Source organism: Mytilus edulis, chromosome 6, assembly GCF_963676685.1.
Source record: "Mytilus edulis chromosome 6, xbMytEdul2.2, whole genome shotgun sequence".
Taxonomy (NCBI): domain Eukaryota; kingdom Metazoa; phylum Mollusca; class Bivalvia; order Mytilida; family Mytilidae; genus Mytilus; species Mytilus edulis.
Genome location: NC_092349.1, coordinates 57,024,465 through 57,039,993, shown reverse-complemented (window position 1 = coordinate 57,039,993; position 15,529 = coordinate 57,024,465).

Sequence of the window (15,529 nt, the reverse complement as noted above, 5' to 3'; positions counted from 1 at the left end):
ATATGCTTTATATGGACATGAACCTATTGAAATTCAAAGATATGCATCAAGTGCAACTTTTTTGCATTTATTAATTTTCTTTGTGGAGGTTTTCCTTGGATTACCTATTTTAAAATATTTTGAGATATTGTGATAATGGATAATTGTAGATTTCATCATTCAAGGCTAATATAAAATCAACTTCAATATTTATTTAGAGTTCATGGAGTAACTCTTCGATATCAACCTCCTTATCACCCTGAACTAAACACTTGTGAATATTTTTTCAAACTTATAAAAGATGGCATAAAAAGGGAAAACCATTATTATGAAGAGCATATGGAACTGGCTATTTGTAACTCTGTTGTAAACAACATCAATAGAACAATTTCTGTAAACATTTGTTATCATTGTGGATATACTTAGCCTCACTGATATAGTATGTGTGGCCACAAATACATATTCATGGATTTATAACCTGTTCATGTTATTATGTTAACTGCAAATATGCATTACTAATAAAAGAAAATCTTGTAGAAACATTGTGCACAATATACTGGTTACTTTATTTTCCATGGAGTTATATTCCTGGATGAGAAATTAAGTCATTATCTTTTTTATAATAAACCATGAATAAAAGGAGATGTTGCATAATGCATCATTCAAATAGTTACCCAATAACAAAATTTATGGAACTGATAGAGGTTCAAAACTGTTGTTTTAAATTAAAGTCATTACACTTATTCAGTATTCAATTGTGATAATTTTGTTTCCAGCAGATTTATAAAATCATTACATAACATTGGGTTATGTAAATTTAACACTAAACTCTGTCAATGAAAAAAAAAAACAACCAGGTAAAATCTACAGGTAGTTAAATGACCACCTATTGATAACCTCTCACAAAACCTATTGTATAGTTTAAATGGACAAATTGTGTTGACAATTTTTTATCCAGGTAACACTGTAGGTATTATAATATCCAAAAGGTGATCGGATAGGCACAGTAACATATCAGAGACGTGATTCCCTGAACATCATTACTTTAATGATGTTTAAAATAATCAAAAGGATAATAAACCAATCCTTCTACGATATATCACGTACAATTGTATAATACTGATTGGTTTTGTTTGGACATCGCTAAAACCTTTTCCACAGACATAATGATCTCTCATATTCATGAAATACCGTTATATCACTGAAGCTAATAACAGCCGTAGAGTAATATGAAACTTATGTGCATGGTAACGCAAACGAAGATAAAGGCATTAAATAGATAGGAAAGCTCAGTTGCTTTCAACAAATTATATATTTTAATAATAAAATTTTATTTTAGACTATACAAGTACCTAACAGTATTCTTGAAGTGGGAGATTGGAAATATATCATTCTCAAAAAATTGTTGAATGGCAAGGTTTACCTAGGTCGAAGGAGTGTAATGCGTTTGAACTTAAATAGTTGTTCCAGTCTGAAATCGTCAAAAAGATATAATAAGTGAATGATAAATTATATATGTTATCTTGATCTACAGTATGATATATTATATGAGTAGCAAGAAGAAAAACTAATTAAGGAAAGTAATTTTTTGTGCACTTAAAGTGAAAGTCAATATTACATAAGCATTCTCTGTCTGTTTACTTGTTTACTTGTTTACTATAAAAAAAATTGTATTGACAATGATGAACTGTAAAGTTCAAGGTAATAAAGAATTTGAATTTGAATTTGAATTTTATAATAATTATTTTTCTATGTCTGTCAGATTTAAAATTATAGATTTAAAAGATAGATAAACCATCGTTTTAACTGTATTGACAGAATTATTTTATTACAAAAAAAGTCAACACAAAGGTCTTCCCGTTGGCTGCCGTATCTCACTGTTGACATTATTTTCTTATCAATAATTAAATATGCTTAACCCATCCCCGTTTAGGTTTCAACTGTAGCTCACATATATACCGATTCACATGAGTTGAATTATTGACTTCAAACCAATAATAAATCATAAGGTGAATTTGAAAAAGTTCTTTAACTAACTTTTAATAGCGAGTAGGTTCAGTAAGACACCTTTTTGGCCCCAAAATTAAGCAGTTTTGCAAAATTGTGAAAATGTAATCTTTTAGCTATTTTTTGGAAAGTAGAATGCTTCTGCTACATAAATATGTGCTGTTTTTGACAATACAATACACATATATCGTGTACTAGCATCATAAAGTCATGCTAAATTACTGAAATCTTCACAATTATAGCATTTCAGTTAAATTTTAGACAGTTTCCGTCTTAAATGAAAGTGGCCGCATTCGTGTTCATTCATAATATTGAAATGTAAGTTGTATTTGATGATAATAAAGAACATATATAAAGGTTGAGGATGAACACGGATGCGGCCACTTTCATTTTTGACGAAAACCATCTGAAAAGTGACGTTTTTTGGCATATGTGATAGATTTTTCATATTTAAGCTTCAATCGGAGCGTTTTTAATGACTGAAGTAGTTAAAATCTTTTACATAAACTAATTGAATCAATTGAAATAGACCCTTAAGTGTTTGAAAAGTGTCCTAAATATCTCGTTAGATGAAACTGAAATTTGGGGCCAAAATCGGCCCTTACCGGACCTACTCCTTTGAAAAAGTTCTATAATTAACTTCTAATAGTGTTCATAATTGGAATGTTTTATAAATAGTTAAAACAACAAAAGCGCAGAGAAACCGAAAAGAAGCTTCACATTGTATCTACACTCCATTGTATCTATACGTAGAAAATCTAAGAATCCGCTTATCATTCTTTCACATTGTATATTTCTACTTCTTGTAATAGTTTTGCACATGACGAAAACAACCATTATAACATCTTCTTATATATTTTAACGTCGCTAATATCTTCTCAAAAGACATAATGATCTCACTGACTAAGGTAATACTGTTATAATGCTCACGCAAGTATAAGCCATAGGAAAATATGTAGCGACTGTGCATGATAATGTATACGAAGGTAAAGTCGTTAAATAGATAGCAAAAAATTGTTGCTTAAAAAAAAATGATATGTTTCAATAGTGTTATTTTGTTTTTAAAGATTTTTAACAATATTCTCGAGGATAGAAGATTAAAAAGGATAACACCATCATTAGAATCTAGAATGGCCAGGTTTCCTATGACCAGAGAAGTGTAATATGTGGACACTTTCACAAGTTTTTTTCATTTCAGACGCGATTAGTTTATATTTTGGTTAATTACAGAATCGTTATCGTTGTCAACAAATAAAGCTTTAAATTAAATATATATCTACTCACTATTGATAATCTATCCGACTGAGATTATATACAAGTATTTTCAACGAATTATAAATTATATAATCATGTTACCTTGATTTACAGTATGATTCATTACATGCGTTAAATGTTAACACATCACTAAATACAGATATTTAATCCCCTGAACATTATTACTCTAATGATGTGTAAAATAATAAAAAGAGAATAAATAAACCCTTCTATGATATATATTACGTGCTATTGTATAATACGATTGGTTTTATTTGGACATCGCTAAAAACTTCTCCACAAACATAACATTTTGCATAATGATCTCACATATTCATGAAATACCGTTATATCACTAAAGCTAATAACAGCCCTAAAAGTATATAAAACTTAGGTGCATGGTGACTCAAACGAAGATAAAGGCGTTAAATAAATAGCAAAGTTCAGTTGCTTTCAACAAATTATATATTTCAATAATGAAATTTTATTTTAGAGTATACCTAATAGTATTCATAAAGTGGAAGATTGGAAATATATCACTCTCAATATATTTTTCAATGGCCATGTTAAACTAGGTCGAAGGAGTGAAATGCGTTTGAACTTTAATAGTGTTATATTGCTGACGCGATTTATTTATATTACAGTCAAATACAGAATGTTTATAAATGTCATCAAATAAAGCTTAAATTTAAAAACATAACTAATTATTCTTGTTTCCGTCTGAAATCATAAAAATGGTAATCGGTGATTAAAAAATTATATATGTTATCTTGATCTACAGTATGATGCATAATATGAGTAGCATGTTAACCAGTAGGACAACCGGAAGCGCCTGAGTAAGGATTTCGGTGCTCAGTGATACGGTTCACTGGACGACGTTGTCAACACGTAATGGCGGCCATTATTTGACGTTGGATTTGGCATTCCACGCTGAAAAGTTGCATTTATGACATTCTTGGATGCTTAAACTTTATGCTAAGTAACACAAAAGGTAAAGGTTTATTCCAGATATTTCAGTTAATTATTATCAAATAAGTCGGATCCAAAGAAATGATTTAAACGGCAAAAATAAAATGTGAAATTATATCAAACATGAAAATTAAAATCCAATATATCATCATTTCCTTTTCATATACTAGTATTGAATGAATAACATTCGGATTTCGATCTAAGGTATCCGCACTTGTCTCCGAAAATATTACACCCACACAAGTTGTCAACATCCGTTTTTAAACTGGTCAAGGTGTTCTTCGTTCTTCACGATCTCCATGGAAAATATTCACGCTTTCACTTTTTGCTCAGATAATAGAACATTGTAAACCTCTAACTGCAAATACTGACCAAAATGAATCAAATTCGAAAGCACGTATGATCCCGTTTCATGCCGATTGTAAGTTCTCTAAAAAGGGGGGGGGGGAATTTCCAGGCCCAAAAATTGCAAAATATAGGCTACTTAGGCTAAACGAATTTTGCTGAACGTCGTGGGTTCAACTCAAAAGTGGACCCACTTTTACTGTTGGATATTTTATACCTGGTATAATATTTCATTTGGAAAACAAATATTTGTGTCCCTAATTTCATATAATATGTACAACAAAATGTACATGTAATATTCATAAAAATTAAATCTTTCATAAACATAAAATACAAAGGGAAAGCGATTACAGGCACAGACTCCTCTTTCCCATATAAAAAAAAAGACAGCCATCATGATACATGTACATCCTCTAAATTCATATCTCATATTTTAAAAGAAATTTACACATTGAAATAACCACTGAATTTCCATCCCATTTCAGAGCTTACACATGCATTAAAATGTATCCCCATGACCAGGAACTATTACAAATTTACGGTCTCACTAATTAGCGATAAGAAGAATTTTAGCGACAAGAATTATTTTAGCGACAAGAAACTATTTAGCAACAAGAAAACATTTTTTTTCCTTAAAATTACTTATTCCAAATAAGTATTAAAAGAATATGCAAAAGAAAACAGTTTTAGCAACAAAAAATTTAATATTGATACAAAAAAATTGATAAATGTATTTACATGATATTTTATCATTTATTATGTTTAACAGTATTACGTTTACCCTGTTTATTATGATATTACTTTTACTTGTTTTAGAACAATAATATAATATTTATCTTATAATTTGTTTTTTAAAATTCTCTTTGTACAATTTATAATAAACTTGCAGAAAATACAGACACAAATTGTGAAATACAAAGAACTGAAATCAGAGACTTATATATGTCTCTGCTGAAATAAAAAAAAATATCAATTTATTTCTGCCAGTATATTAAAAAAAAATTGAATGTATATATTTCTTTATATTTAATTAAAAAAAGTGTGTTCTTGTCGCTTCTTGTCGCTAATTAGTGAGACCCCAAATTTAATATGCCTGTACAGATTCTTTATATCCATTATGTTATATTATTCCTATAGGCTATAGTCATATATATATATACAAACTAATTATGCTAATTAGAAATGATAATCCATTGATAATATTAATTACTTTCAAAAAATGTACTCTAACTACATTAATATCATAATATTATCAAATTACAAATGTAATGGTGTTATGACAGTGGTGGTTCATGGATTTAAATTAAAACTAGGTTGTGAGTTTCCCCAAAATCAAGGATTTGTATACAAATCCTTGCCAAAATGTATAAAATTTCAGCTTGCATTTATTTATGTACACTATTATAATATGTTTTCTTTGCCTGTAACTTTTATGTATTGAGCAGAAATGCTAGAGGCATAATCATTTATAATACATTATAAATATATAAAATTGAGAATGGAAATGGGTAATGTGTCAAAGAAACCAAAGAGCGGACAACAGCTGACGGCCACCAATGGGTCTTCATTGGAGCAAGAAAATATGTTTTTTTCTTGGTAATTTATTTGGCAAATTTTTATTCGTGTGTTGATAATAACAATGCAAAATTAATTTTGCTTAATTTTGCTTTGAATAATTTAGTATAATTGATTTAGTAGATGCATGTACATTTGCTGTATATTTACAGGATGGAGAAGGATGTTCACTATGAATCAAAAATTCAAAACAGAGGACTTTTTATATATCAACAAAAACACTTGCAGAACATGCACATATATGATATACATACATTTTTTTTGTACAGCAAGAAAACAGTAATCAAATGGAATGTCAAAGACAAGTAATGCTGAAAGCAAAATTATTTTGTTTAAAATAGAAAACAATATGACTAGAATATATTTAGGGTAAGTAATCCAAATGTGTCTGTTCAGGGTAACATCAGTGGGTTATTTACAATGCGCTATGATTTCAATCCCACAAATATGAAACAAACATGATAGACATTATGAATTAACACTATTTTGATAACTGAAAATATTTTACATTTAACAGTCAGATAAGAAAATTGGCAATGGAATAATTTTGGAATGGAAGTTAAAATTTATAGTTTATAGGTTCAAGAATTATACACAGACTTTAAGGCCAAATGGTATACTTTAATAGTTTAAAGATTTTATACTACATGTATTATCTAATCTGTATAATTTCAAGATAGTTTCATTTGGATTTAAAACCTAATTTCAAGAATGAAGGGTACAGTAATTTAAAATTAATTTATAAAGATAAAACACAATATAAGGGAGTTAACTCTTACAAGATGTGCATCATATCCATGAGAATATCAGAAGTGTTTTTTAATAAACTTTACCATTTTTTCAGATAAGAGAATGTTAAGGATGTCTCTTGTCATGTTTTAGTAATTTTGTCAGATCTTCGGAATCTTCTGATTTTATCCATTTGAATGCCTTAAAAAAAATTTGGGTCAAAGATGCCCATAACAATGAAATATAATATATTAAATTATCATTCATCATTACTTTTCAATTGAATCAACAAACTTTATTTAATAACAAAATATTTTTTTTATTTTCAGTACACAACACATCCTGTCAGAAGAATAATTTTACTGGAGGATTAAAATGTTGATACCTGGAATCAGCAATGTATATGAAATTTGTTATGAGAGATATATTCATGTACAGAATGGTAACCGAGGTGCTTCAAGTGTTTATTAGCAGACATTTTTGTTGAATTTATGCAGAATGGAATAAATGAAACTTAAGCTGACTATGGGCTCAATGTGTAGTAAAAAGAGGATTTTGAAATATGCGAGACTCATCAACATTAAATGTGCATAAGTGAAATGTCACCATATTTAGTAAAAAAAATCAGATTATTGACTCAGCTGTTTTTGTGAAAAAAAGTTTAAAGGCAATATCACTGTTGTATAGTTAATAACTATAAGATTCATCATTTTTGTCGAGTCTGCGACTTTGGTTGCAGAAAGCTCAACAAAGGGAAAGTGATCCAGCCGCTACAGCGACGGCGTTAGATAACTACTTAAAAGCTTTATATTTTAGAAGGTTAAAGACCTGGATGCTTCATACTTGGTATATGGATGCCTCATGTTACGAAGTTTCCGTCAGTCACATGTCCAATGTCCTTGACCTCATTTTCATGGTTCAGTGACTTCTTGAAAAAGTTAAGATTTTTTGTAATGTTAAATTCTCTCCCATTATAAGTAATAGGATAACTATATTTGGTATGTCATACCTTGCAAGGTCCTCATGCCCGTCAGACAGTTTTCACTTGACCTCGACCTCATTTCATGGATCAGTGAACAAGGTGAAGTTTTGGTGGTCAAGTCCATATCTCAGATACTATAAGCAATATGTCTAGGACATTTGGTGTATGGAAGGACTGTAAGGTGTACATGTCCAACTGGCTGGTGTCATTTGACCTTGACCTCATTTTCATGGTTCAGTGGTTACAGTTAACTTTTTGTGTTTTGGTCTGTTTTTCTGATACTGTATGCAATAGGTCTACTGTATTTGATGTATGGAATGATTGTAAGGTGTACATGTCTAGCTGGCAGGTGTCATCTAACCTTGACCTTATTTTCATGGTTCAGTGGTCAAAGTTAAGTTTTTGAGTTTTGGTCTTTTTTTCTAATACTATATGCAATTGGTCAACTATATTTGGTATATGGAAATATTTTATGATCTATATGTCAGTCACACAGGTTTTATTTGACCTTGACCTCAATTTTCACAGTTTACTGCTCAATGTTAAGTTTTTGTTTTGTGTTTTCTTAAACTATGAGCAATAGGTCAACTATATTTGTTGTATGGAAGATTTGTTTGTTGTACATGACTACCTTAAACAGTTCATCTGACCTTGACCTCATTTTCATGTTTCATTGGTCAATGTTTAGTTTACTTGGTTAATGTTAAGTTTGTGTGACAGTTGTAATAAAGCTTTATAATTAGGACTATCAACATAATATCAATGATTAGTAAAGAAGGCGAGACATGTTAGCGTGTGCACTCTTGTATTGTATACTTCTGAAAAACAAATATATCTTCCCTCTGAACTCAAGTGTTTCCCTTTTATTTTGCATGTGTTTAATTTAAAGAAAGCTCACTTTAACTTTTGGGCTTATTCAAGTTTTACCATTCCAGAATTATTTGACTTTTTTCATGGTAAATTAAGACTTTTACCTTTCACCCATATGTTGTAAAACTCAATTTTGCTTTGATATTTTTTCAAGAATTGAAATACAAGGCTGAATTTGATCAAATAAGCTCACTTTTCGATATTTATCACATATCACATACTTAAATAATCTATTAAATTGAAAATGGAAATGGGCAAGGTGTTAAAGAGACAACCCAACCAAAGAGCAGAAAACATGTCTGACAGAGCGGAACCAATAGTGTGCTTAGATTGATTTCCTTCACTTTTGCCCTATTATTGAGATTTAGTGAAAGAATTTAATTATTTTATCCCTATCAATTTAGGGAGAGGGGAATCAGTATTCAACACTGCATTACTACATGTATATCCTATCACCAGTTACAAATGTATGATACAACCAACCGTACAACATAGCCCCTGTGACTGAAAGGAGAAAAGAGATGCCATATCATTTTAAATATTTCATTGATTTTTTTAAGTGGAACAGGTTTTTGTAAGAAGTTATTTATTAAAGGTACTACAGTTCCCTTTCAGTTTGCCTGCTTGGATCTGCTTGAGGCTTGATTACATTTCTAATATGAAAATAAGAAGTTGGTGTATGGTTGCCAATGAGACAACTCTTCACCAGATACCAAATGACTAAATATATATCTCTGACAGGCTTCAACATTTATTTTAGCAGAACCAATAATGTATAGTAAGCTACATATACAAAAGACCCCTAAATAACATGACACAAGACGACCTGAAAAGGAATAGTCTGCGTCTGTATGCATAATTGAAAAATATTTAGAAATAAAAGCATATGATGCAATGGATGCAAATTAATAAATAGTCAATCCAGAAAAAGATCCTACTATAGATCTCCAATGTTATGGTTTATGCGGTTTATTAAAAAAGTTGGCAACAAACTTTTACATACTTCATTCAAATAATTTACATTAAACAAAATAACAAAAAAAAAATATGAACAGGTACCGTTGAATGGATATAAAGGTAAAGCACCTAGGACAGACAAGTACTAGTACAGACAAGTACTAGTACAAACACACCAGGACTCTCTTCGAATTACCACCACCTAGTCATACCTAGAAACGCAAATGGTCGCCCCCTCCCTCTATGCATAGTCGTAGGAAGGCGTCCCAGAAAAGAAATTAAAATAGCCTTGCCAGACGTCATAATTATTTGGACTAGATGTCAACAAGTCAATCTCATGATGATGATGTAGGCCTTAACTGTTAGTTTACCAAGTAAGGCCTGTTTTGGTATAACGTTGATATGGATTCAACATATTGCATGACTTTCTTGACATTAAGATAAACAAAATTTATACAAAGAAGAAAAGATTCCAACTTTTAATCACATGACATTTTCACGTTGACATTTTCGGCGCCGGAAATTGACAACGTTGATCTATGTATTGACACAACATCGGATGGGGTCGATTCCGGCATATTCTGTTTAAAAAATCAGTAGCACTTAAAATTTATTGATGTCTTAAAATATATTCATTTTGTTTCAATGATATTTAATTGATTATTAATTTCGAGAGATGAATAGCTATCGTGTACTTCAGAAACAAGTGAAAGGAGGACCACGCCCCCATAGTGGGGACATACAAAATAAAGATGACCGTTCTCCATTTCTACTCGATAGAAGTGCCTAATTTTTTCATAACATCTGCGTTATGTACCAAAGATTCTAAAATGAAAGTATAAAAAAAATCGAGGCGGAGATTTTTTAGAATCATCTAATAATTATAGCAGACCAATAGACGTAATAGAGAAATAGGCGAAAATGGCGCCTTCTTCAATTTCGAAAAAAAACTATAATTTTACAATTAATTGACACATATTGATATTTGTATAGGGGTTATATATATAAGGATTCAGCTATTTTTGTTAGTTGAATGAATAATTACTTTAATAATAGAATATTTTCAAATTTCTAATTCTACCGGCCATGCAAGGAAAAACCTTCAAAAAAAATGAGACCCCTACTTTAAAATGGGTACAATTTTTTGCCCTACTTTGGACACCCCTTTTCTTTACGGATTTTGATGTGACAACCTAGCGAAATTACACTGTAAAAATTTTAGGGTAATTGAAGGATATGCTTTTTTTTTGTACCCCTTTTTAATATCGCTATTTAATTCAACAGTGCAGAAAATCGAAATCCACAATTCTATGTTCAGATGTGAAAAAATAAGATTTTCTTTTATTTTTTTGTTCAAACATGAAAATAATAAGTAAACTCATATATTTTTCTCTTATAAATGTGCTTACAATCAACAGCATTTACCGCCGGTACTTTGCTGTAAACAAATGAATTTTTTTTACAAAAGCGCGCCATTTTTTAGCTGACGTCGGCCGATGCAAAAAAGTCCAATTTTCGGCGTAGGACTACTGAGCGCCGCCGAATCACATTTTGGCCAAAAAGGCACATCCGGTTGTCCTACTGAACATGTTACTAAAGACAGATATGTGATTCCATGGACAGTATGACTCTTCTGATTTAAAAGAAAGATAGAAAAGAATAACTTAACCTTACTATGATATATCACGTACAATTTTATAATAGCAATTTTTCTATGTCTGTTTGATTTAATATCATAAATTTTAAAAATAAGTAAATCATCGTTTCATCTGTATTTAAAGGATTATTTTATTACAAAAAAATCCAACACAAAGGTCTTCCCGATGGCTGCCGTAGCTCACTGTTGACATTACTTTCTTATCAATAACTAAGCATGCTTAACCCATCCCCGTTTAGGTTTCAACTGTAGTTCGCATAGATACCGATTCAAATGAGTTGATTTATTGACTTCAAACCAATAATAGATCGATGTAAGCTGAATTTGAAAAAAAGTTCTATAGCTAACTTTTAATAGCGTTCATAATTCGGATGTTTAATAAATAACTAAAACAACAAAAGCGCAGAGAAAGATAAAAGAAGCTTCACATTGTATCGACACTCCATTGTATCTATACGTAGAAAATCTAAGAATCCGCTTATCATTCTTTCACATTGTATATTTCTACTTTTTGTAATAGTTTTACAAATGATGACAACGAGCATTATAACATCTTCTTATACATTTTTACGTCGCTAATATCTTCTCAAAAGACATAATGATTTCACTGACTAAGGTAATACTGTTATATTGCTCACGCAAGTACAACCGTAGGGAAATATGTAGCGACCGTGCATGATGATGTATACGAAGGTAAAGGCGTTAAATAGATAGAAAAAACTCGTTGCTTAAAAAAAATGATGTATTTTAATAGTGTTATTTTGTTTCTAAATATTCTTAACAATATTCTCAAGGATATAAGATTGAAAAGATAACACTATCATTGTATTCTTAAATGGCTATGTTTGCTAAGAAGTAGGAATTGAATGTGTGAACACTTTCACATATTGTGCATTTCAGATGCGATAGGTTACAGTCCCTGTAACGTAAAAGTTAACACTTATTTCGTTCGGGAATCGTACGTACAGCGTTCGGTAATCGTTCGTATATAGTTCGGTCATCGTTCGTACATCATTCGTATAGCGTCCGTACAACGTTCTGTCAGCGTTCGTTCATCGTTCGTTCATCGTATGGTAATTGTCACCGTTGATGGTTTTGTATAACGTATGGTTCATGGTATCGTTAATCGTTTTATTTGTCGCATGGTTTATGGTACGGTTTAGCGTTTAGGGTTTCGTTTATCGTATGGTATGTGACATCGTTTAGCGTTTCACCAATCGTATGGTATATCGTTTTGTTAAGCGTCTGATATACACGTATGTTAGGGTTTTATTTCAAAAAGTTATTTCAATTATTATAGTTATGAGTTAAAGTGATTTAATATAAAAAGATGCGGGCTAAAAAAAAAACAATTATTAGTTTGGATTGGATTAAATATAAAACGAATGGGAAACGTTTCCTCCAATAACATTTTGACATGAATAACATGAGACCAAATACCGCGATATAAGTCAGGCTCTCTATGTCTCTCTCTCTCCTCCGCCAAACATTTCTCGGATCCAAATATTTCCTTGACACAATAAATTATAAAGAATGTTATATAAATGAGGCTTTATATGAAGTACATGTTTCATATTTAAATGTATTAAAAAAAGACAACACATCCATGGTATTTGTTCTCCTCAATGTGAGAGTCTGATATAAACCGAAAACTGCCAGGGGTATATAAAAATTCATTGGAAATATCTATGGAACCAGCGTTGCTTGTGATTCCTGCTGTCGGTGTTAAAACTGTTTTTTTTACTGAACAAAGTGTTTAAGTCCATTATGATTAAAATACAGAATTAAAAAATAACTCTATACCCTTTTTATATTTCTTTATTTTAGAGGTAAGGTTCTGGCCAAGTTCCATTTATTCTGTCGCAAATCATTTACCTAAATAACCAATCAATTGTATTCTAAAAGAAGTTGATTTGTTCTTTGTACGAATACATGAAATATTTCTCACTGGACGTTATGTTTGCAATCGATGATCAAATACAAATCTACAGTATTTATATGAAAGAGACTAAATAATATATTTTTTTATTACTATTCTACACATATTTGAAGGATCGAAATAATCAGTTCTACAAATGGATGTAATTTAAAGACTTGACATTTTACAATTATCACATGCATCCATGAAATTTTTTATCGACGCACCAAACTTTTCCCTTTCATCGTGCATAACTCATTTTCCAATTCACTTAAGGTTTCTAACTATCTTCTTACTTGTTCATTAAATTCTAAAATTAAAATCCTGCACAAATTGCAAAAAACTTTTATTCTCCGGCTAGACTGCGTAAAAGATGAATACTGTTTTGTTTGTGTACACACAATGTTTTGAAAACCGATATCCAGTTTCGCTAAAAAAGAATTAATTTGCGCCACAAGTTAATTACGCCAATTCCTTTTTCTTTTGCATCACTTTATTGTAAAAACTGCAACATTCATTTGCGCCAATAAAACAATCATTTTTAATTGCGCAAATATTATAGACTTGTTTTCAAATGTTTCTTCTTAGTGCACTGAGGAGGTCCTTTTCCGGTATTTACAGGTACAGATACCGTAAACTGAAAGGGCCTCCTTAGTGCACTTAGAACAAAATAGTGCACTAGGGACCTGATGGAAAGATAGAATTGACACAAAAAAAAACATGGCATACGGAAGGAGAAGTACATAATTTCAAATTTTAGTAATTTTAGTAATTATAAAGTTATTTAACAGTTGAAGTCAGTATTCTAATGTTACATGTACGTGTATTAAAATAGATTAATCGTTGGAGTTTAAATTGACACAATTAATAAAATTGAGAATGGAAATGAGGAATGTGTCAAGTTCCATTTATTGGCGCATTTCATATTATAAAAAAGAAGAGATGAGCGCTATTCAAACCTTTACAATATGACAAATTACACCTAACCGTTTTGACAAACCAGTTAAATCTTCGCCCGGGGATATACACCTGACAGTAATCTTCATTCAGTAACTTTAAAATACCCAGCCGTATCATTTCCGTATATTGTACATGTAGATAACACGTGTGATACATGTATATACACCAGAAATACCCATTCAAGTGATTTTAATTTTAGAAGAACTCCATATCGGGAACATAAACATAAATTACAATAATATGTAAAAATTGTATTAATAATTTCAAATTGTTTATTAAATGCTCCTAGGTATGTATTTGTAAACTTATGTTAATTCTTTTTTTAATGTATTTTTTTTTTTTTGCTTCAATTACTTTTTTATCTTATTGACTTATTCGTAAATCGAAAAACGCACAAATCTGAATACTGTGTAATCTTTTGTTTTACATTGTTTACCGGTTAAAGGTCGTATTCATTTAAAGAGCTACTGTATATATTAGCACTTCAACGCAAAGCTAGATACATGATTAATGTTAGTTTACGCCGTATTTTATTTTTCTCAAGAAACCATTTTTTTTCCTTCATCTTTCTCAAGTAAAACCAGACTTTGAGTTTTCTATCCTGAATGACAAAATCTCGGAAAAGTTTGTGTTGCATTCTAATGCAATAATAAATCATTGCGCATTTGCTCTCGTTGTTATCTACTGTAATGAAGATTTTTAATAAAACGGAAACATAAGTGAGTATGGTCAAGATAATTGCAGTTCATTTATAATAGACCAAGAGGACAAAGATATCTTTTAAGTTTTGAGTTCTAGTTCTGTTAATATACTGTATCATATGAGTTTTTTGCCGATTCCCGCCGTACCCTTTCCTTTGAGGAAAGAAATCACCCTTTCCAGACGTTTATTATGACGTCGTTGAAACACCGTGAAATTACGGGAAACAATAGACGACGGTTACGTTTGTTATTACCTCCCCTGAAACTGTTGGATATGCCCTTAAATTATATTTTTCTCGTTGGGTTCTGGTCCATTAATTGACGTTTACGCTAATTAAGAATCGTGCATAGTCATATGGGGACCTTACTTTAACCAAACTTCACAGAAACAATAAATTCAGGATCTTTTGGAATCATAGATAAAGCCAATAATGATTGGCCCCACTATTTACCTTACATGCAATTCATAGGCAGAACTACAAAAGAGAGAAACATCCCCCCTCCTACCCAAATTCCTTTAGAATATTAGAATAAAAATAAATCTGAATCAAATGTATAGTTTTTTTGTTCTTTTTATTAGAATAAGTTCTTTTTCATAAAACGATGTTAGACAATATAATTATTTT